Source organism: Mus caroli, unplaced genomic scaffold, assembly GCF_978045245.1.
Source record: "Mus caroli unplaced genomic scaffold, Mus_caroli_1 scaffold_14, whole genome shotgun sequence".
NCBI classification, from domain to species: domain Eukaryota; kingdom Metazoa; phylum Chordata; class Mammalia; order Rodentia; family Muridae; genus Mus; species Mus caroli.
Window position 1 is genome coordinate 10,893,700 of NW_028227269.1, and position 21,609 is coordinate 10,915,308.

At 42.0% G+C, this 21,609-nt stretch overlaps 1 long non-coding RNA gene across 1 annotated transcript; it reads left to right on the top strand.

Moving 5' to 3' along the window:
- The first annotated feature begins 3,151 nt into the window (after positions 1–3,151).
- On the top strand, positions 3,152–19,842 carry LOC147001098 (uncharacterized). The gene is made up of 3 exons (XR_015045102.1): positions 3,152–3,209; positions 7,019–7,209; positions 19,025–19,842. It is a non-coding gene; the product is annotated as an uncharacterized LOC147001098 (long non-coding RNA).
- The last annotated feature ends 1,767 nt before the right edge of the window (positions 19,843–21,609 follow it).

The window sequence follows — 21,609 nt, forward strand, 5'->3', positions numbered from 1 at the left end:
GCAATTGGCAACCCTGCTCTAATTTGGTATCTGTTCCTCTGCCTTAGTCTTGGGATAAGTGTCAGCTGTTTGTATCAAACACTAGAATAAAAATCTCAGGTACAGAAATGCAGACTCTCTGGGGATATAAAAATATTATGTAACATTGCAATATAAAATTATTTATTGACATGTTTCTCTGTGTGAGGCATCTCTCAAGAGGCACTGGTAAAGCTTTAAGGGACTTTCTGAAAGGAAACAGAAGGGCTTGACACATGAGCAGGTGCAGACAGAATGTTCTAGACTGAAGGGACAGCGAGTCCAAAGTGCAGAGGGAAACTTAAGAGCTCAGGCATATGGCATTACTGAAATATGCCACCATTCCCAGCTTTTGAGGTGTTGGTGATCGAACCCAGGGATTTCTGTATACTAGGCAAATACTTTACCAAGTAAGGCACTTGTAAAGTGCCCTTATATAAATTTCCTAATTTACATATATTAATATGCCAATCTTATAAATTGTGATATACGCAATGTATATGTAATATACATATGCATTATTTTATATACACAAATAGAAAACTTTTAAAAGTTCAATTTAAAGAGAATACTGAAAGTGCCCTAAATTGCCCGAGTTAAAAATTCTCTTTCTGTGCCACTTTCTTTGCTGATATTGAAGTTATTAATAATAGTGTACAGTAAGTATTAAGATAGAATATGCTTCATTATTTATGAAATTTTAATGCTTGATACAGTGAGATATTGAAGTTCTAAGTTTAGTTTTTAAAAATATTCTTAGTTTTAATGGCTGTCAGGGTTTAAAAGGATTTCTCCCAAAGAGATGTTGATCTCTGTGGAAGAAGGGCATTGGTGGCTGTATTTACTCAATCACGATTCTCATTTTTCATTGCCATCCACCAATTATACAATGGCTTCTGTTGAAATTGGGCTAGTAAATTTCCATCTTCCCAATGTCAGACAGTTATTCTTGCAAACTAATTGGAAGATATTTCATCTTTACATCTTTAAACAAATGTGTCCCCAACCCATTGAAACTTCACTGGGAGATTTTTAAGCATGCTGAAGAGTTCGGTTTAAATGTGCATATGTGAATACCATTATACTGACTACTGGGCACAGTAACTGTACTAGCCAAAAGCATCACATAGTGGTAGGAATGGCTTTAAAAGTGGTCTTAAGCACACTGATCTCGTCAGAGAGGCAGGCACGGTCTCACTCTTAACCTTGAAAGGTCAGATTAAGTGTCCATTAAAGGTCAGATTAAAAATCCATTGCTGGCACATTGGGAGAGCTATTTGTTTTCACAGAAAAGGTCCCCAGATTTGACACCTTGTCTTGTCTTGTTAATAGAGAGACAAAACCCAGCTTCAAGCACAGTAACTATTTCAAGTACATAGCGTGTTGCCTCAGAAGTTCATGGTCATACCCTGAATCAATCTTTTGTGTGTGTGTGTGAAAATTCTCTCATTCAAATTTCACTTGTTTCCACTCTACTATCCTATCAATGACATGATGGGGCACAAACACCTCTAGGTTATATCGTTCGTTGTAATAGCAAGACAACAAGTGGCACTCTGGATTTTATTTGTGATGCTCCCTCTCTAGCATTATTCTGGAATCTTTGTCAAACTCTAAAGGTTATGTTTGTGTAGTGTTCTTGTCAAGCACTTATTATTGCAGACTGAGTTATTGAGACTGCCTTCCCCAATGTGACATCATACCACGGTTAGTCACCACAATGTTCATCACACAATGGGAAAGATGCATGCTACATAAACAGCCATAGGAATGATGCCTTCTTAGGTTTTTCATTAAGTGAAAAGCTAAAATACATGATATAGGTTATACAACCTACATTTTTTAATGTCTAGAAGATATCAAAAGTCTTGCTTATTTTCTTTTTTAGTTTCTTAGATGGTCACATTCCATTTCAGATAGCGATGAATGCTCTTCCAGAGCCCTATGATATTTTTTTAAAAAGAATATAGGTAAGTTTTTATTTTCATAAAAGTTATGTGTTTATTATAAATATATACAAAGTTGAGAAAAGTAAATATTTATAAAAAATTCAGATCTCAGAAATTATCATCAAAAACCTTGATATTCATCCCCAGACTTTTTAGACATTACAAAGTATACACAAGGTCATAGTACCAATATAATACAACTCAGATTTTCACTTAGTAAAGGTTTGCTGTACTTTGAGAAAGAAACATGTTTTTGATTGTTTGAGATAGTGCCTCACTACATAGGCCAGGCTAGCTTTGAGCTCACTATGTAGCTGGAAGAGAGTCCTTGCTACAACCTGGCTATACCAGCTCCCTCAAAAATGATAAACAACACACTTCTACTGCTTAAAAGCAAACCGGGTTTGAGTTACCTTGTTAGAGCATCCCCAATGGATTAAGACATTGGTCCTTAATTGGGTGAGTAGCTGCAGTCTCAGCACTGTGACAAGTGAGGCAGGAGAATGGCAAGTTTGATGCAAGTCCCCTCTCCCCCCAAAACATTGACTTTCTATAGAAAAAGTTTGTTGATCCCAATTAAAAAGCAGCACTACTATTTAAAAGCTCAACCAGATGCCCTCACCCCCAACCCCAAGCCTCCACAGTGGCTAGATGTTTAAGTCAAGCCCATCACATAAGGCCTGATCTGTGTTGTGCACAGTGTTATCCTACTTCCTGCCTGGCAGCTGTCCTCTTCCAGGGACATCCTCAGGGATTCAGGTAATGCTGTTGATCTGTATGACCACCACCACTCTTGCCCAAAGCTCTCAACCAGTGACGGCTAGGAGTTGCTAAGTGAATAGTTTGCTCATCGTAAATCAGCTAACTCTTTCCTGGCCATCAGAGGTGCCTGGAGTTAAACTTTACCCACTGCCTGGCACCTTACTCCCTTCCTTTACTGTGGCTGCTGCCTGGTCTCTGTGGCATTTCCCAGGACCCACTTCTTTGCTTGAGGCCTTACACTTGTTGTTCTTGATAACATACTTGGCACCATCTGTGTTAGGATGGTGGTTGACAGACACTAAGCGGGTTACTAAAAACATCACATCTTATCAGAGGTAATGTGACTGATCACTTATGAGAGCCAGATTGAAATGTAACCCTTTCTGGAAACTTCCAGCTCTGTCACAGTGTTCAGGCATCATCCTGTCTATGGCAGCACGGGGACTTCTAGACCCAAATGCTGGAGATTACAGAAGGGAGGTAGGCCATGCCTGTGTAACCCATGAGTGCCGAGGAGAGGAGGAGCTTGGGTAACCCAGGACGGCTTCTAGCCTCTGGCTACACCAAAGGTCTCACTGTGACTTCTTGTTTTTTAATTTATTTTGTAGAGATCTTTTCTTTAGCTCCCTGAATGGCTTCCTTGAGGGCCCTTGATGATGGCATTATAAGTCCCCAGAGGTTGGGTCCAGATGTCAGCTGTAGCCTTGAGTCACAGGAAGAAGGGCAGATAATTATGTAATTTGTCTCTGTCTTGACTTAACCAGTTGGTAAATGGGAAAGCAACATTGCATCTCATTTTAAAGAGACCGTCAGCTGGTCCTGAGCGAGCACAGAAATGAATGTGGGGCTTGGTCTGGTTTCTGTCTGAGCTGAGCTGTTGGGTGTAAACTAAGACTGGCAGCAAAGACAGGAGTTATGGAGCTATTTTCTATGGATTGACGTATTCCTTCCTGGAGGGAGGCTCCTAAGACTTGGGAAATAAATGAAATTTACAAGGCCCAAAAAGTAATCAAAACTTACAGGTCTCAGAGATCTCCTGAGACTTAAATGATTCACAAAGTCCCTACCAGGGTGATATACGTGGTCAGAATGACTGGGGAAGGGAGACTGCAAATCATGCAGGGCATTCCAAATATGCATCTTTCCTCCGGTCACCCAGTCTGGGCTGGGCTTTTTGGTGAAACATTTGTCTTTGAGTTACCGTTACTTCTTAAGGTAGTCTATTACCCACACTCCTGTAAGTTCTAGAAACTATAGTTATGTAGAATTGCTTCTTTGGTCTGATGTCAGTATCCTATCAGGTGTAAATAGATGTTGGTTCATACCTTCCCAGGTAAGAGGTACCCTCTAGTAGAGATGACAGAACTGAATAGAATTGAACCTGTGTTTACTGGCCTCTTGGCAGCCTGCCTTGTGCTCAAGCCCAAACTGAGGCATCTCCAATGTGCTCTCTATGGAGTGACATTGGAGCAATTAAGCCAGGTGGTCATTCTTTGTTCTATCTCTATAAAAGATGTCATTGTTTTTATGGAGAGCTTCAAGGATAGACATGCATTCTTTCTAATTGCCCTCTGGTCTGAGAGCAGAAGACACCTAGAAAAGCTGGCTACCGACTGGACTTGCCATGTTTTGAGGGGAACTGATATGACATGTCAGGTCCTAGAAACTCCCCATTAGATGAACCATGCTCAGTGAGAGGGCCCCAGAGGTTATGGGAACCCACAAGACAGGTCCCTGGAGCTGCCTGTCTCTGTATCATGGGTGATGGCAGCATGTGGTCATAGGAAGTAGAAGACGAGGCTTCCCACTCTCATGTAGCTCTTTACAGGTCAGACAGCTGGACAAGAGAAAGGGTGGCAGGTTATTAGCCCTGACCCTACCAGATTTGGGCCAGCAGATGCCAACTTAAAAATACCTGCTGCTGTCTCTCCCTGGCAATTGTTTCTGCTTATAAAACTTTGAGTCAGGACCCTGTGAAACTCCTACATTTCTTGACCTTCCTGAGACCTATATACTTCCTGGCTTGATCATTAAAATTTTCATTTGCTTCCTGCATCCCAAGGAGCCTCCCTCCAGGAAGGAATTTAAGGGAAATAGCTACATACAAACTACTTTCACCGCATGCCTTGGTTTACAACCCGACAGGTCAGCATAGACACAAACCTGGCTAGTTGTCTTCAACCAAAGCATTTTCTAAGGCCACATTCATTACTAAACTTCCCCAAGACCATCTGACTGTCTATTTAAAACCCGACACAGCACTGTTTTCTCATTTACCAGCTCTTAAATCTGTTCATTGTAGGAAGCTATGAGCCTATAGAAAAGTTAAAAGGCAAAAACTTACCCTGTTCATCAAACCCGTGACAACTCTAAACACTTTAGCATTGTCTTGTGGCCATTGAAAAAGAAATCTCATTTGGAGAGTATATTGAAGGCAACACTATAGGCAGTCCTTTATGTTGCCACGCCTTCTTTTTAGAGTACAATGCCTATGTTTCTTCACTCTTACTAAAAGCCATTGTTAAAAGATTCAACAGTAGGAAAGAAAGCCATTGTTGCCTCCTTTGCATTTAGCCAGCATCTTCATAGCTACATCTTCCTACGTCTTTATCCTTCTAGGAACCTGGTTTAGGTGATAAGCCCATGGGATGCCTGTTCTCTCTTTGTGCCTGTGGTTCAAGTACACCATGGATATAGATGCAGAGAGCCTAAGGGAGTGTTTTGGAATTGTGTGCATCACAGAGCTTAGGTGCCTGAGGGAAGCTGGGCAGTGTCTTAAGTGTAACAAGCTCTCACTCTACCAGGTTTGAACTTAAGGCCAGAGGCTTGGCTTAACTTCCATTACAAATGTCTTGAGCCATCCAGGCTCTTAATAAGAAAATTGATTCAGCCCCAGGCTTAATCCCTGAGGTGCATTTCTTTCCCTGTGACAGCCAGCTCATGGCTCCACAATATCTGATTTAGATGTTTTGAAAATGTATTCTTTGACAAGACTTAATTAAAGTGGATTGCACCTAGATGGGAACACCCCTACCATTTCCATAACAAATGCTATTATTACCAGGAGCAATGTGATTTTTTTTGTTCTATTGGTGTCTTTTATGATGATATCATAAAAAGAGGATTATGACTCTTGTTATGAGGCAGATGGAGAAGAAGACGCATTTTGATTACCGGAGAAGGGAATATGTTCTTTCTAAACGTTACCTTAACAGCCAGTGAGGGCTGGACAGGACGCGAATGGGAGGGCTAGGCAAAGGACTTTTTTATGATCCCAGCTTTATTGCAGCTTCTCTTTGGATGTTTAAAATGAGATCAGTCAAATGCGAAGCTGATTTCTCACTTTGGCCCAGAACCCAGACCTCGAAAGCTGATATTCTTTCTGAAACTATTAGCAATAATGAACAAAACTTGACTAATGTGTTTCCCTGTTTAGTAACTGGCAACTAGGCTTATGTTAAAAATGTATTATAATTAAGTAGCTCTCTAAATATATATTGTGTTGTGAGAACCATTCACTACAAGTGTGTTTTGAATGAGAAGAGCTGAACTTTTTTTTTTTTCACTGTCTCAAATTGGGAGGTGGGGAACCCAGTTTTTTTAATTCTTAAAAGGCCAGTTGTCACTCCTTCCACTGTGAGCATATTCTCCATATCTAATTATCATTTTAAACACCATTTTAAGTAACTTCATATTACATTAACTTTGTGCTTATAATGTAACTGATTTAAACAGCTCTTTTTAAGTTGGGCATTTCCCTCCAAGTTTCCTATTTTGTAAATAACACTGACAAAACTCCTTGCAGAGAAGTTGCTATTGGTTCTTGTTATGGTTTGAGCTTGGACTGTTGCCTACAGGCTTATGTTATGAATGCTGTTTGAAGGCTGTTTGGGCTTAGGAGGTGTGGTGGGTATATTTGCCTCTGACTTAGGTTGTGGTCTCTGCTTCATAGTATGCTGTCAAGTGAACACCTGCCACCTCATACTCCCTCTGCCATCTATAGAGCTGCTGTTTCTGACCCTGCCTTCCCTATTGTCCTGGCTAGTGTTAATTATCAACTTGATAACCTCCAGTTGGGGAGGGACTCTCAACTAAAGAATTATCTAGGTCAAATTGGACTCCAGACAGTCTGGGTAACATTTTCTCAATTGCCGATTGATGTAGGAAAGCCCAGCCCCCTGTGGGCGGTACCATCCCTATTCAGGTAGACTTCGTATATAAGAAAGCCAGCTGAACATGACCCAGTAAGTTAGCAAATAAGCAACTTTCCTCCATGGTTTCTGTTTCAGCTCCTGCTCTGAATTCACTCAATGATGGACTGTGACCTGGAAATGTAGGCAGAATAAACCCTTTCCTCCCTCACGTTGTATCTATTGGGCATTCTTTCAGAGTGATGCAAACACAACTACTGCAGGATCTCTGGTTAACCTCCTGGAATCAACTTAGGAGGAGAGCATATTGTCAATGAACTTTTCAGAAGGTTTGTGCCAGTTTATACTTCATCAATGAACATATAGAGGACATGTTAAATTCTTGTCAATATCAACTAGACAGAAATGCAATTTACCCTTATTTTAGTTCTGTATCCTTGGTAAGAGACTGTAGAGTTGGGACTGTAGAGATGGCTCAGCAGTTGGGAGCACTGACTACTTTTCCGAAGGTTCAGAGTTCAAATCCCAGCAACCACATGGTGGCTCACAACCATCCTTAATGAGATCTGATGCCCTCTTCTGGGGTGTCTAAAGACAGCTACAGTGTACTTACATCTAATAAATAATAAATCTTAAAAAAAAAGAGACTGAAGAGTTCTGGATTGCTTCTTGTGATGGGAACAGGTACTTATTATTATTAATGTGTGTGTGTGTGTATGTGTGTGTGTGTGTAGTAGTTTCATGTGTATGGAGGCCAAGATATTACCCTTTGTTGGGAACTCTCTTCCTTGTGTTTTTAAAGACTCTTTCTCACTGGTCTAGAGCTCAGTGATAAGACAAAGCTAGCTGGCCAGTGAATTCCAGGAATCCTTCTGCCTCTACCTTCCAAGTGCTATGATTAAAAATATGCCACCACACCCAAGTTTTCATGTAGGTGCTGGCAATTGAACCTGGAGCCTCATGCTTGAATGACAAACACTTTATTGACTGCTGGGTTTGGGTAACCTTTTAGAATAATTCCATTTATATTCCGCATTTAGATAAATTACAGTGATGTGTTGGCTGCTTTGCCTCTTCCTTCTCCATCAGAATTGCTCGTCATGACCAGACAGATGTAAAGGGAGAATAGTCCTCAAGATTTCAATTTGAACCATGAAATAATCTTGTATATTATATGCATATCTGAGAAGCCCAGATTGACATATTTCCCTTCCTTCCTTCCTTCCTTCCTTCCTTCCTTCCTTCCTTCCTTCCTTCCTTCCTTCCTTCCTTCCTTCCTTCCTTCTTTCCCTCCTTCCTCCCTCCCTCCCTCCTTTCCTTCCTTCTTTCTTCCTTCCTTCCTTCCTCCCTCCCTCCCTCTCTCCTTTCCTTCTTCCTTCCTTCCTTCCTTAAACACTGCCTTCATATAGAGTCAATTATCCTGAGCAGATTATGTTTTTAGTTTGCACTAATTATCTGTGAATTGGACATACTGGAGGAAGCGCTGGCTGTGTCTGTAGACGGGAGAAACCATCCAGGGAGGGGATCACAGTATTGTAGGGAGCAGGGACTTCAGAGACAACTTGAAAAGTCCAGAGGAGCACAGAGGCTTTTAATGTTATTTGCAGAATGAAATAGATGGGGAGGAGCAAAGTACCAGAGGCAATTAATACATTGCTTTGGAAACTAATTCAGGAATCTTTACCATGAACTCTGAAGTCTCATTCTTTGTTTCTTGTCCAACCTGCCTTATGTTTCACACAGCTAATTAATTAGAACACGAGTTGCATACTTTGCCAATGGTGTGCAATTTATCATTCCTGGGACGATGAAACCATCCTAGGCAAATTTTTAAAAAATGTATGGCCCTGACTCCTAAGGGAAGCATTGAAAGTGCCCCTTTCCTTACTCAAAGCTCTTTAAAGCTAAGGGGTAGGCAGATAGTTTACTGACAGGCAGTTGCAATGGAGACACAGTGTGGGGCATTTGAAGCATAACATCTGAGCTCAGATTCTCACTGCATTACTGTGACTGGGAATTCATCTTACCCAAAAACCGTTCCCTGGATGTGGGTTGGAGTAATTGAATTAGTGGGTCTTGAAGGAGCTCAGCCACTAGGCCTAGGCCTTCAGAACAATGAAGAAGGTTCCACTCTCATGGACTTCTCTGGAATATTCTAACCACAGGAATCCAAGAGACAGCTATTTTGTCTCCAGCATAATTTGTGTCTTGATGACACTTGTGGGTAAGGAAGGGGTGAGTACCATCATTTCTATCCTTTCTCCTGGCCTCTAAGGATGACCTGCTGTCATCCTGAGGCTCTTATTTATGCAAGGTGGGAATCTTCTAAAGACTGTGAAGGCCCCATAAGGCTGGAGTGTGAAAACCATTTGAAATGCCTTTTATCTAATGCCGCAGGACTTGGAAATAAAGACCTCTTGCCTGCTGTGGCTTCTCCAAATATGTTGTGAGAATTTTGTGAAGTGTAGCTGTCAATGTGAATACAACTCTGGGTGTCAGCCTTGGGAATGCCCTACACTGAGAGATTTCCCAGCCTCGTTCGGAGGAGGGGAAACACTCAGATGAGGATATCAGTGCATGTTTTAACTGTTTTTCTATTTAGAGCATCACTTCAAGGATGTCTTATTAGTTTTCATCAGTGGCATGTCAGGAGTCAATGTAAAAGGATATTGCCTTCCTTTTCCTTTGGGTTTTTGTAGCTGGGTTGGATCTAGTTCCAAGTTATAGCTTCTGCGTTAGAAATATTTATCTGTACTGGGACTATACTGAACTACGAATGTTGGGATCAGCCCCTTAGAATCTGTCATGGTTCTCATGTATGCCTTTGTGTGTGTGTGTGTGTGTGTGTGTGCATGCATGTGCATGCACACAGGCCCAAGTTTGATGCCAAATGTCTTCTTCAATTGTTTCACATTAGTTTTAAGACAGAGTATCTCTCAGAACCTGAAGCTCACTGGCACATGTATGACTGGCTAGCAAATCTCAGGGATTCTCTGGTCTCTGCCGCAATGGCTCTAAAACTGTGGACATGTCTTGCCATCTCAAGCTGTTTACATAGGTGCTGGGGATCCGTGATCAAGACTGCATGTTTATGAAGCAAGCGATTTGTTGATGGAGCTACATCTCCGGCCCTGACACATATGTTTTATCAAGGTTACATATGAGAATTAAAGGCAAGCTCCTGTTACCGTTTGGGTCTTCTGTGCTCTCCCAGAGCTCCTGAGGTTTGATCCCTACCTGTTGGCAGTACCAAGAAGAGTGGTTCTTTTAGGAGGCAGTTGTTATGTGGAAGGGACTGGGTCATTGCTGGGGTGTCATTGAAAGACATATTGAGTCTCTGTTTCATTCTTTTACTCTGTTGCTTCTCAATTTCTACAAAGTGAACTGTTTTTAACCTAACACATTTTTGTTTTGGGTTTTTTTGCACATTTTTTATTAGATATTTTATTTATATACATTTCAAATTTCAAATGCTATCCCAAAAGTTCCCTATACCCTTCCCCCGCCTTGCTTCCCTACCCACCCACTCCCGCTTCTTGGCCCTGGCATTCCCCTGTTCTGGGGCATATAAAGTTTGCAATACCAAGGGGCCTCTCTTCCCAGTGATGGCCAACTAGGCCATCTTCTGCTACATATGCAGCTAGAGACATGAGCTCTGGGGGTACTGGTTAGTTCATATTGTTGTTCCACCTATAGGGTTGCAAACCCCTTTAGCTCTTGGGTACTTTCTCTAGCTCCTCCATTGGGGGACCTGTGATCCATCTTATAGATGACTGTGAGCATCCACTTCTGTATTTGCCAGGCACTGGCATAGCCTCATATGAGACAGCTATACCAGGGTCCCTTCATCAAAATCTTGCTGGCATATGCAATAATGTCTGGGTTTGGTGGCTGATTATGGGATGGATCCCCAGGTGGGGTAGTCTCTGGATAGTCCATCCTTTTGTCTTAGCTCCAAAGTTTGTCTCTGTAACTCCTTTCATGGGTCTCTGGAACTCCTTTCATTTTCTTCCCTATTCTAAGGAGGAACGAAGTATCCACCTCTTCCCTCTTCTTGATTTTCTTGTGTTTTGCAAATTGTATCTTGGGTGTTGTATGTTTCTGGGATAATATCCACTTATCAGTGAGTGCATATCTAATGACTTCTTTTGTGATTGGGTTACCTCACTAAGGATGATATCCTCCAGATACATCCATTTGTCTAAGAATTTCATGAATTCATTGTTTTTAATAGCTGAGTAGTACTCCATTGTGTAAATGTACCACATTTTCTGCATCTATTCTTCTCTTGAGGGACATCTGGGTTCTTTCCAGCTTCTGGCTATTATAAATAAGGATGCTATGAACATAGTGGAACATGTGTTCTTATTGCCACTTGGAACTTCTTCTGTGCTGTTGGACATGTTGATCTGCCCTGCTACTGGCCAAAAGTGACAGGGCCAAGTAGCAATGAAATAAAACCTTTGAAACCATTAACCAAAATCAGCCTTTTTACATTTTTATATTTTAGGCATTTGTCATAGTGTTGAAAAACTGACTAGCATATATGAGGAAATATCTATAGAACCAAAACTGAGTCACCCATAGAGGACAGAGTTACCCACATCTTGGTGTGTGGTCCTCCTAGTTTACTACAAATGGGTTGAAGGAGACAGCCACAGCTTCGGAAAGCTGCAGAGGCCAAAGGTGGATGGGGGTTGTGCAGTGTTTCTATCGTCTGGACCTAGGGTCCCAGGTGGGAGTTCTACATGTCCTCTTAGTTTGAACACATTTCTTCAAACTCGGATCATTTATCACACCAAACTTCTAAAAGATGGTGACTTCACATAAAATTCTGATTTCCAGATTCTTTTGAAAAATTACCAACACTGAGCCAGCTTTTCCCAGTGCAACAGCCATGGAACTGCGTGTGGGTTGCTGTCAGTACCAGGCACTCTGGAGTGCATTTCCTTCTCTGTGCTCTCCCACCTTTCCTTGTTATACACCATGCCTGGAGCTGTCATAGCTGGTGGCCCTGGCTCTAAACCAGTGCTGTGGACACTAATCTGGACAAGTCTTCGCCGATCCTTGGGTGTCCTTTTGGGTGTCCCACCCATTCCCATTCTTTTGGCCCTGGCTTTTTTGGAATTTTTAATTAGATATTTTCTTTATTTTCATTTTTTTAACTTTAAATTTTTGAAATTCTTTTTTAAAAATTTATATTAGATGTTTTATTTGTTTACATTTTATCCCCTTTCCTCATTCCTCTCTGAAAAACCCCCTATCCTATCCCCCCTCCCCTTGCTCACTAACCCACCTACTCCTGCTTCCCTGTCCTGGCATTCCCCTATACTGGCACATCCAGCCTTTACAAGGCCAAGGGCCTCTCCTCTTATTGATGTCCCACAAGGCCATCCTTTGCTACATATGTTGCTGGAGACTTGGGTCCCTCCATGTGTACCCTTTGGTTGGTGGTTTAGTCCCTGGGAGCTCTGGGGGTACTGGTTGGTTCATATTGTTTTTCCTCCTATGGGGCTGCAAACCCCATCAGCTCCTTGGGTCCTTTCTCTAGCTCCTCGGCTGGGGATCCTGTGCTCAGTCCAGTGGATGGCTGTGAGCATCTGTATTTGTCAGGCACTGGCAGAGCCTCTCAGGAGAGAGCTATAGCAGGCTCTTGTAAGTAAGCACTTGCTGGCATCCACAGTAGTGTCTGGGTTTAGTAACTGTATATGGGATGGATCCCCAGTGCGACAGTCACTGGATGGCCTTTCCTTCAGTTTCTGCCCCATACTTTGTCTCCGTATTTCCTCCAATGGGCATTTTTTTTAATTAGGTATTTATTTCATTTACATTTCCAATGCTATCCCAAAAGTCCCCCACACCCTCCCACACCCACTCCCCCACCCACCCACTCCTACCTCTTGACCCTGGCGTTCCCCTGTACTGAGGCATAAAAGGTCTGCATGACCAATGGGCCTCTCTTTCAACTGATGGCTGACCAGGCCATCTTCTGATACATATGCACCTAGAGACATGAGCTCTGGGAGGGTACTGGTTAGTTCATATTGTTGTTCCACCTATAGGGTTGCAGATCACCCCAGCTCCCTGGGTACTTCCTCCAGCTCCTACATTGGGAGCCCTGTGACTCATCCAATAGCTGACTGTGAGCATCCACTTCTGTGTTTGCTAGGGCCCAGCATAATCTCACAAGAGACAGCTATATCTGGGTCCTTTCAGCAAAATCTTGCTAGTGTATGCAATGGTGTCAGCATTTGGAGGCTGATTATGGGATGGATCCCTGGATATGGCAGTCTCTAGATGGTCCATCCTTTCGTTTCAGCTCCAAACTCTGTCTCTGTAGCTCCTTCCATGGGTGCCTTGCTCCCAATTCCAAGAAGGGGCAAAGTATCCACACCTTGGTCTTCATTTTTCCCGAGCTTCATGTGTTTCGCAAATTGTATCTTATAACTTGGGTATTCTATGTTTCTGGGCTAATATCCACTTATCAGTGAATACATATCATGTGAGTTCTTTTGTGATTGAGTTACCTCACTCAGGATGATGCCCTCCAGGTCCATCCATTTGCCTAGGAATTTCATAAATTCATTCTTTTTAATAGCTGAGTAGTACTCCATTGTGTAAATGTATCACATTTTCTGTGTCCATTCTTCTGTTGAGGGGCATCTGGGTTCTTTCCAGCTTCTGGGTATTATAAATAAGGCTGCTATGAACATAGTGGAGCATGTGTCCTTCTTACTGGTTGGAACATCTTCTGGATATATGCCCAGGAGAGGTATTGCAGGATCCTCTGGTAGTACTATGTCCAATTTTTTGAGGAACCGCCAGGCTGATTTCCAGAGTGGTTGTATCAGCTTGCAATCCCACCAACAATGGAGGAGTGTTCCTCTTTCTCCACATCCTCGATAGCATCTGCTGTCACCTGAATTTTTTATCTTAGCCATTCTGACTGGTGTGAGGTGGAATCTCAGGGTTATTTTGATTTTCATTTCCCTGATGATTAAGGATGCTGACCCTAAAAATTCTACCAGAGAACTCCTAAACCTGATAAACAGGTTCAATGAAGTAGCTGGATATAAAATTAACTCAAACAAGTCAATGGCCTTTCTCTACACAAAGGTTAAACAGGCTGAGAAAGAAATTAGGGAAAAAACACCCTTCTCAATAGTCACAAATAATATATAATACACTGGCATGACTCTAACTAAGGAAGTGAAAGATCTGTATGACAAGAACTTCAAGTCTCTAAAGAAAGAAATTAAAGAAGATCTCAAAAGATGGAAAGATCTCCCATACTCATGGATTTGCAGGATCAATATCGTAAAAATGGCTATCTTGGCAAAAGCAATCTACAGATTCAATGCAATTCCCATCAAAATTCCAATTCAATTCTTCAACGAATTGGAAAGGGTAATCTCTAAATTCATCTGGAATAACAAAAAACCTAGGATAGCAAAAACTCTTCTCAAGGATAAAAGAACCTCTGGTGGAATCACCATGCCTGACCTAAAGCTGTACTACAGAGCAATTGTGATAAAAAAGAAAACTGCATGGTACTGCTATAGTGACAGACAAGTAGACCAATGGAAGAGAATTGAAGACCCAGAAATGAACCCACACACCTATGGTCACTTGATCTTTGACAAGGGAGCTAAAACCATCCAGTGGAAAAACCACAGCATTTTCAACAAATGGTGCTGGCACAACTGGCGGTTATCATGTAGAAGATTGCGAGTCGATCCATTACTATCTCCTTGTACTAAGCTCAAATCTAATTGGATTAAGGAACTCCACATAAACCAGAGACACTGAAACTTAAGAAGGAGAAAGTGGGGAAAAGCCTCGAAGATATGGGCACAGGGGAAAATTCCTGAATAGAACAGCAATGGCTTGTGCTGTAAGATCAAGAATCGACAAATGGGACCTCATAAAATTGCCAAGCTTCTGTAAGGCAAAAAGACACTGTCAATAAGACAAAAAGGCCACCAACAGATTCGGAAATGATCTTTACCTATCTTAAATCAGATAGGGGACAATATCCAATATATATAAAGAACTCAAGAAGGTGGACTCCAGAAAATCAAATAACTCCATTAAAATAGGGCTCAGAGCTAAACAAAGAATTCTCACCTGAAGAATACCGAATGGCTGAGAAGCACCTGAAAAAATGTTCAGCATCCAATGGGCATTTTGTTCCCCCTTCTACGAAGGATTTAAGTATCCACATTGTGCCGAGCGTGGTGGCACACGCCTTTAATCCCAGCACTCGGGAGGCAGAGGCTGGTAGATTTCTGAGTTCGAGGTCAGCCTGGTCTACAGAGTGAGTTCCAGGACAGCCAGGGCTACACAGAGAAACCCTGTCTCGAAAAACCAAAAAAAAAAAAAAAAAAAAAAATCCACACTGTGGTCTTCCTTCTTCTTGAACTTCATGTGGTCTGTGAATTGTATCTTGGGTATCTGGAACTTCTGGGCTAATCTCCACTTATCAGTGAGTGCAAACCATGCGTGTTCTTTTGTGATTGGGTTACCTCACTCAGGATGATATTTTCTATCTATTTGCCTAAGAACTTCATGAATTCACTGTTTTTAATAGCTGAGTAGTACTCCATTGTGTAAATGTACCACACTTTCTGTATCCATTTCTCTGTTGAAGGACATCTATCTGAGTTCTTTCAAGCTTCTGGCTATTATAAATAAGGCTGCTATGAACATAGTGGAGCTAGTGTCCTTCTTACTGGTTGGAACACCTTCTGGATATATGCCCAGGAGTGATATAGTTGGGTCCTCAGGTAGTGCTATGTCCAATTTCCTGAGGAGCCATCAAACTGATTTCTAGAGTAGTTGTACCAGTTTACAATCCCACCAACCATGGAGGAGTGTTCGTCTTTCTCCATATCCTGGTCAGCATCTGCTGTCACCTGAAATTTTGATCTTAGCCGTTCTGACTGGTGAGAGGTGTAATCTCAGGGTTGTTTTGATTTGCATTTCTCTGATGATTATGGATGTTGACCATTTCTTTAGGTGCTTCTCAGCCATTTGATATTCCTCCATTGAGGATTCTTTGTTTAGCTCTGTACCCCACTTTTTTTTTCTTTTTAAAAAATTATTTATTAGGTATTTTGGTTTTTTTTTAATTAGGTACTTTCCTCATTTACATTTCCAATGCTATCCCAAAAGTCCCCCATACCCACCCCCCACTTCCCTACCCACCCACTCCCCCTTTTTGGCCCTGGCGTTCCCCTGTACTGGGGCATATAAAGTTTGCAAGTCCAATGGGCCTCTCTTTCCAGTGATTGCTGACTAGGCCATCTTTTGATACATATGCAGCTAGAAACAAGAGCTCCGGGGTACTGGTTAGTTCATATTGTTGTTCTACCTATAGGGTTTTTTAATAGTCTTATTTGATTCTCTGGAGTCTCTTGAACTTCTTGAGTTCTTCATATATATTGGATATTAGCCCTCTATTGAATGTAGGGTTGGTAAAGATTTTTTCCCAATCTGTTGGTTGCCGTTTTGTGCTATTGACAGTTTCCTTTGCCTTACAGAAGCTTTACAATTTTATGAGGTCCCATTTGTCAATTCTTGATCTTAGAGTATAAGCTATTTGTGTTCTGTTCAGGAAATATTTGTGCCTATGTGATCAAGGCTCTTCCACACTTTCTTTCCTATTAGTTTCAGTGTATCTGGTTTTATGTGAAGGTCCTTGAACCATTTGGACTTGAGCTTTGTACAAGGAGATAAGAATGGATCGATTTGCATTCTTCTACATGCTAGCCACCAGTAGAACCAGCACCATTTCTTGAAAATGCTGTCTTTTATCCACTGGATGGTTTTAGCTCTTTTGTCAAAGATCAAGTGACCATTGGTGTGTGGGTTCATTTCTGGGTCTTTAATTCTATTCCATGAATCTACCTGCCAGTCACTGTACCAATACCATGCAGTTTTATCATGATTGCTCTCTAAGACAGCTTGAGGTCAGGGATTGTGATTCTCCCAGAAGTTTTTTTATTGTTGAGAACAGTTTTTGCTCTCCTGGGTTTTCTGTTGTTCCAGATGAATTTGGAAATTGCTCTTTCTAACTCTATGAAGAATTGATTTGGAATTTTGATGGGGATTGCATTGAATCTGTAGATTGCTTTCAGCAAGATGGCCATTTTTACTATATTAATCCTACCAATCCAGAGCATGGGAGATCTTTCCATCTTCTGAGATCTTTGATTTCTTTCTTCAGAGACTTAAAGTTCTTGTCATACAGATCTTTCACTTCCTTAGTTAGAGTCACAGCAAGGTATTTTACATTATTTGTGACTATTGTGAAAGGTGTTGTTTCCCTAATTTCCTTCTCAGCTTGTTTATCCTTTGAGTAGAGGAAGGCTACTAATTTGTTTGAGTTAGTTTTATATCCAGCCACTTTGCTGAAGTTGTTTATCAGGTTTAGGAGTTCTCTAGTAGAATTTTTTGGGTACTCAGGACTTGCTGTGGTGGGAGTACTGGATTCTGGATTGTGATGATGCCAAGTTTTCTTGGTTTCTGTTGGTTAGATATTTGCATTTACCTTTCACCATTGGTAATCTCTGGTGTTGGATGTTCTTGCTGTCTCTGGCTGTGAGACCAGCTCTCTCCTAGCAAGACCAGTGCACAAAGTGCTGCGGAACAGCCCCACCTCCTGAGTGCCGATGGAGGGAGAAAGAACCCTGTCACAGCTGCTCTGCTGCTTGTGTGGCCTGTGCACTCCTGGCTGGTCCCGCCTTAGACAGTCAAGGGAGAGAAAATAGAAATGTCCCCTGAGTCCTGGGGTTAGAGCCCTTTATTTACATTTCAAATGTTATCCCCTTTTCTGGTTTCCCCCTGGACACCCCCCCCACTGCTTTTATGACAGTGTTCCCCCTCACCCACCCACTCCCACTTCCCCATCCAGGCATTCCCCTACACTGGGGCATTGAGCCTTCACAGGACCAAGGACCTCTCTACCCATTGATGTCTGACAAGGCTATCCTCTGCTACACATGCAGCTGGAGCCATGGGTTCCTCCATGTGAACTCTTTGGTTGGTGGTTTAGTCCCTGGGAGCTCAATCCCAATACTCAGGAGACAGAGGCAAATGTATCTTTGTGAGTTTCAGGAGTTAGAGCCAGCCTGGTCTACAAAGCAAGTTCCAGGACAGGCAGGGCTACACAGAGAAACTTTGTCTCTAAATAAGTAAATAATAAATAAATAAATAAATAAATAAATAGCATAACTGAAGTGGAAAGTTCTGGTTGTGTTATATGAGACAGATTCACGTGGTATTTCCTGAGGCAGACTCATTTAATGTTTTACTTGGGCAAGACCTGTGTGAGGACACATGATGTTTGGAGAAAGTATAAGTGGGACTCGACAGAGAGAAACAAGTTGCTGGCATAGCAAGCTGTGCAACTCTTTGTTGGTCTTGAGTCTTCATTCACATTCATTTAGTTGAGAGAGGCACAGCAGAGAACTACTGGCATTCTGGCTGGTCTTGGTCATCCCTGCTGACTTGTGCTGATTCGGCAGAGGCCTGGTGGTTTCTGCTGCATTGTGCTGACATTGCTGACACTTTGGAATTTGTCCGTTGGTATCCTGACACTACTGAACTGGACTGCTGGTACCCAGAGACTGGAATTACCCCCAAAGTCCTACTTCTAAACAGGTCCAACATCCCCTTATCCTATTTACCATCTTTTCTCCCCTACCTTTGGACAGTGGTCTAGATGGAGATCTCAAAGCATTTGAGAACCCTTACTAAAGTAGGTCTTGCAAAATTCTGAGCCTCTATACACCCACAGTGACCTGAAAACCTCCTTCTAGACCCCACTTCTTAGCTTTTCCACCACTATCAAGCTATATACCAAGCTAGAGGCTAAGCTCTAGCAAGTCAGTCTTTATTTCTCTTGTTAGAATGTAGCAAGTGGTGAGTTCATTCTTGACACCCTAGGCTCTGGCTAACTCTAGGTTGTGTGGGAATAATTCACTTAGAGAATTAACTAAATGATGAACCAATAACCCTTTTACATAATTTCTCTGATTGTAAAGGTAAACTGCTATTGTTCAATGTTTCCTGTGTTTGAGTCAGGATGTTGCATATTTTATTCATTATATTCAACCTACTCTTTATCTTTCTTTCTTACAGACATTGAAACTACTACTCAGAAGCATTAAGCTACCTTTTCTTGGATGCAGAGCTTGTAAATCCAGTGCTGAGAACAATACCTACAGACATTACAGATCCATATGAAAGAGCTATGCTCTCCAGTCTTAATTACATTTCATCAAGGGGAAAGAGCATTCATATACCGGTATGGGAAAATTTTGGGATTGTCTTTGAGGGTTGTACAGTTTTCTTGGCTCTTGGGTGGGCTTTCAACTCAGGAGTTGGATGCTCATAGCCACACAGAATTTTCACTGAGTCATTGGCCTTTGGATTCTTACAAATTTTAAGAATCAAATTCATCAACCACAGAGGAGTTCAGAGAGAGCTCTATTATAGATTCATAGAAAGAGAGAAGACAGAGCTCATGTGTAGCAGGAGGGGGTCCCAAAGGAAGCAGATAGGGTGGAATGTCTAGTCTGGGGTCTATTGAAGGGCATTTGACAGAAACTGGGCTGAGGTATGGGTCTAAGTATGAGTTGGTCAGTCCAGCTGGCTCCAGGTGTCCAAATGTCTCTGCTCAGTACCGCTTCCAGGTAAGGGTGAGAGATAACAAGGGACCATGAATCAGAACTCTCTCCTGCCATTCCTGGCCCCCAACAAGGACATCATCAGAACTGCTGCCTTGGGATCAGCATCTGACATTTCCACCGAAATTCAAAATCATTCTTTGTCTTCATTATCTCCACTTTAAATTGTTCACACTTGGACCTTTGCAGAGAAAACAATAAAAACATATAGAAAATTGAACAATTAGGTCTAAGATGAATCGCTATCAGATTGTTTTTCCTGAACCTGGGCTCCTCTCCTTGGGCTCTCTCTGAGCTTACACACACTTGCTGACTGGTAAGGACTTGTACCTCATTATGTGTCCATTTCTTTGATGTCAGAACAATTGACTTAGCCAGAGTTAATGTTTTGATCTCCTGCCACAGAAGCTTTGGATGTTGCAAGGACTCCTCAAGTATTTGTACAAAGAATAAAGGACCGAATGAAAGTTCAGCTAAAATAAACAAATGCTATGCATGCCATTGGAGAACCCTGCCTGGTCCTCTCCTGGCTTTGCAATTTCCCATCAGCTAACCTTGCTTTTCTTTTCCCATTAGTGCGGTGGAGGGGCAGTCCCTACCTCAGGGTACAGTCACACAGAGCTGTCTTGGATCCCTTGAGAATGAAGGGATCTAATTTTCAAGGTGTCGTTTCCTGCTGCCTCAGAGGCTGAGCAGCTGATGAATTCTCCAAGAACATTTCCTATTTTCCTTCATGGGTGCACTGGAGAGGTGAGCTGGGCTGGTCACTCTGTCTTCCTTATCTGTAATGCTGTGGTTAAACATCATTGGTCTGACCAGTTAGGGATGAAGGGCAGGCTGAGGAGAGAGAAGGCCTGATGCACAGAACACATCATTTATCTTCCCTAACTACTCCTTACTAGGTGGTAGCAGTGGTACAGAGATTAGCAGCCTTAGAGGCCATTTCCCAGATAATTTACAGGAGAGAAGCCCCTCCTTAGGATTTACATTCCCAGAGGGTTGAGGTTTCTAGGCTCTGCTGAGGTCCTCTAAAAGCAAAGTCATGCTCCTCCTGGTCAAAAGAATTGACACAAAATTTTACCTATTGCCCTGATAATCTAAGCTGTACAAAATATTACACACTACTGGCTCCTTTAGGGACAGTGGTTCTCAACCCTCCCAAAGCTGTGACCCCTTAATACAGTTTCTCATGTTGTGGTGACCCCCAAACATAAAATTATATTTTTGTTACTTTATAACTGTGATTCTGATACTGTTGTGAATCATAATGTAAAATAAATATCTGATATTGAAAGACTCCAAAACTCCCAAAGGGAGGCACTTACTCAAGCCTCGGGTCAGCCGCGCACCCAAGAAGACACTGAGACCGGTACTTAAGATGTATAGAGAGTAAGATTTAATACAGCAACGACAAGAAAGCACATAAAAGCACATATACCAGAGCTCTATAAAGCAACAGCAAGCAAATACATGAACTAGAGCTCTGGGGTCGAAACCCACACACACCCAGCATGGTGTAGAGGGGATTCGACCACTAGCCCAAACTTTTCACAGGCTTTTATAGGAGAAGGGTAAGGGGGGAGCAGGGCAGGGAAAATACAGGTTTTACGTCACTAAGTGATTCAGCCAAGGGTTTTTCCAAAGTGCTTTTGCAACCGCGTCCCACACTTTGGTCATGTACTTGATTCATTGGAACTGAGGTTTTTACTCACACCCTTATCTCAAAAATGTCCCTGGCACAGTCCTTAGTTGGGAGGGGTAGGACTGGGTTCGTTCCAGGAAACCCTTATCTCAGAAATGTCCCCGGAACAGTTTTCATTTGAGAGGGGGTCTGACTCTGGTGTGAGAGTTCAGAATGTACTCTGGGGTGAGAGTTCTGGTGGTCAGTAATTTTCCTCTTTCATTCCCCACTCCTTCTAGTGAGTAATTCTAATCTTAGAATTTCAGAAGTCTATATTTTTATGCGGAGAATACTGCATTTACTCTATTTTAACATGGGAACAAAAACAGAATAAGAAGCATTAGTAAACAGAACTA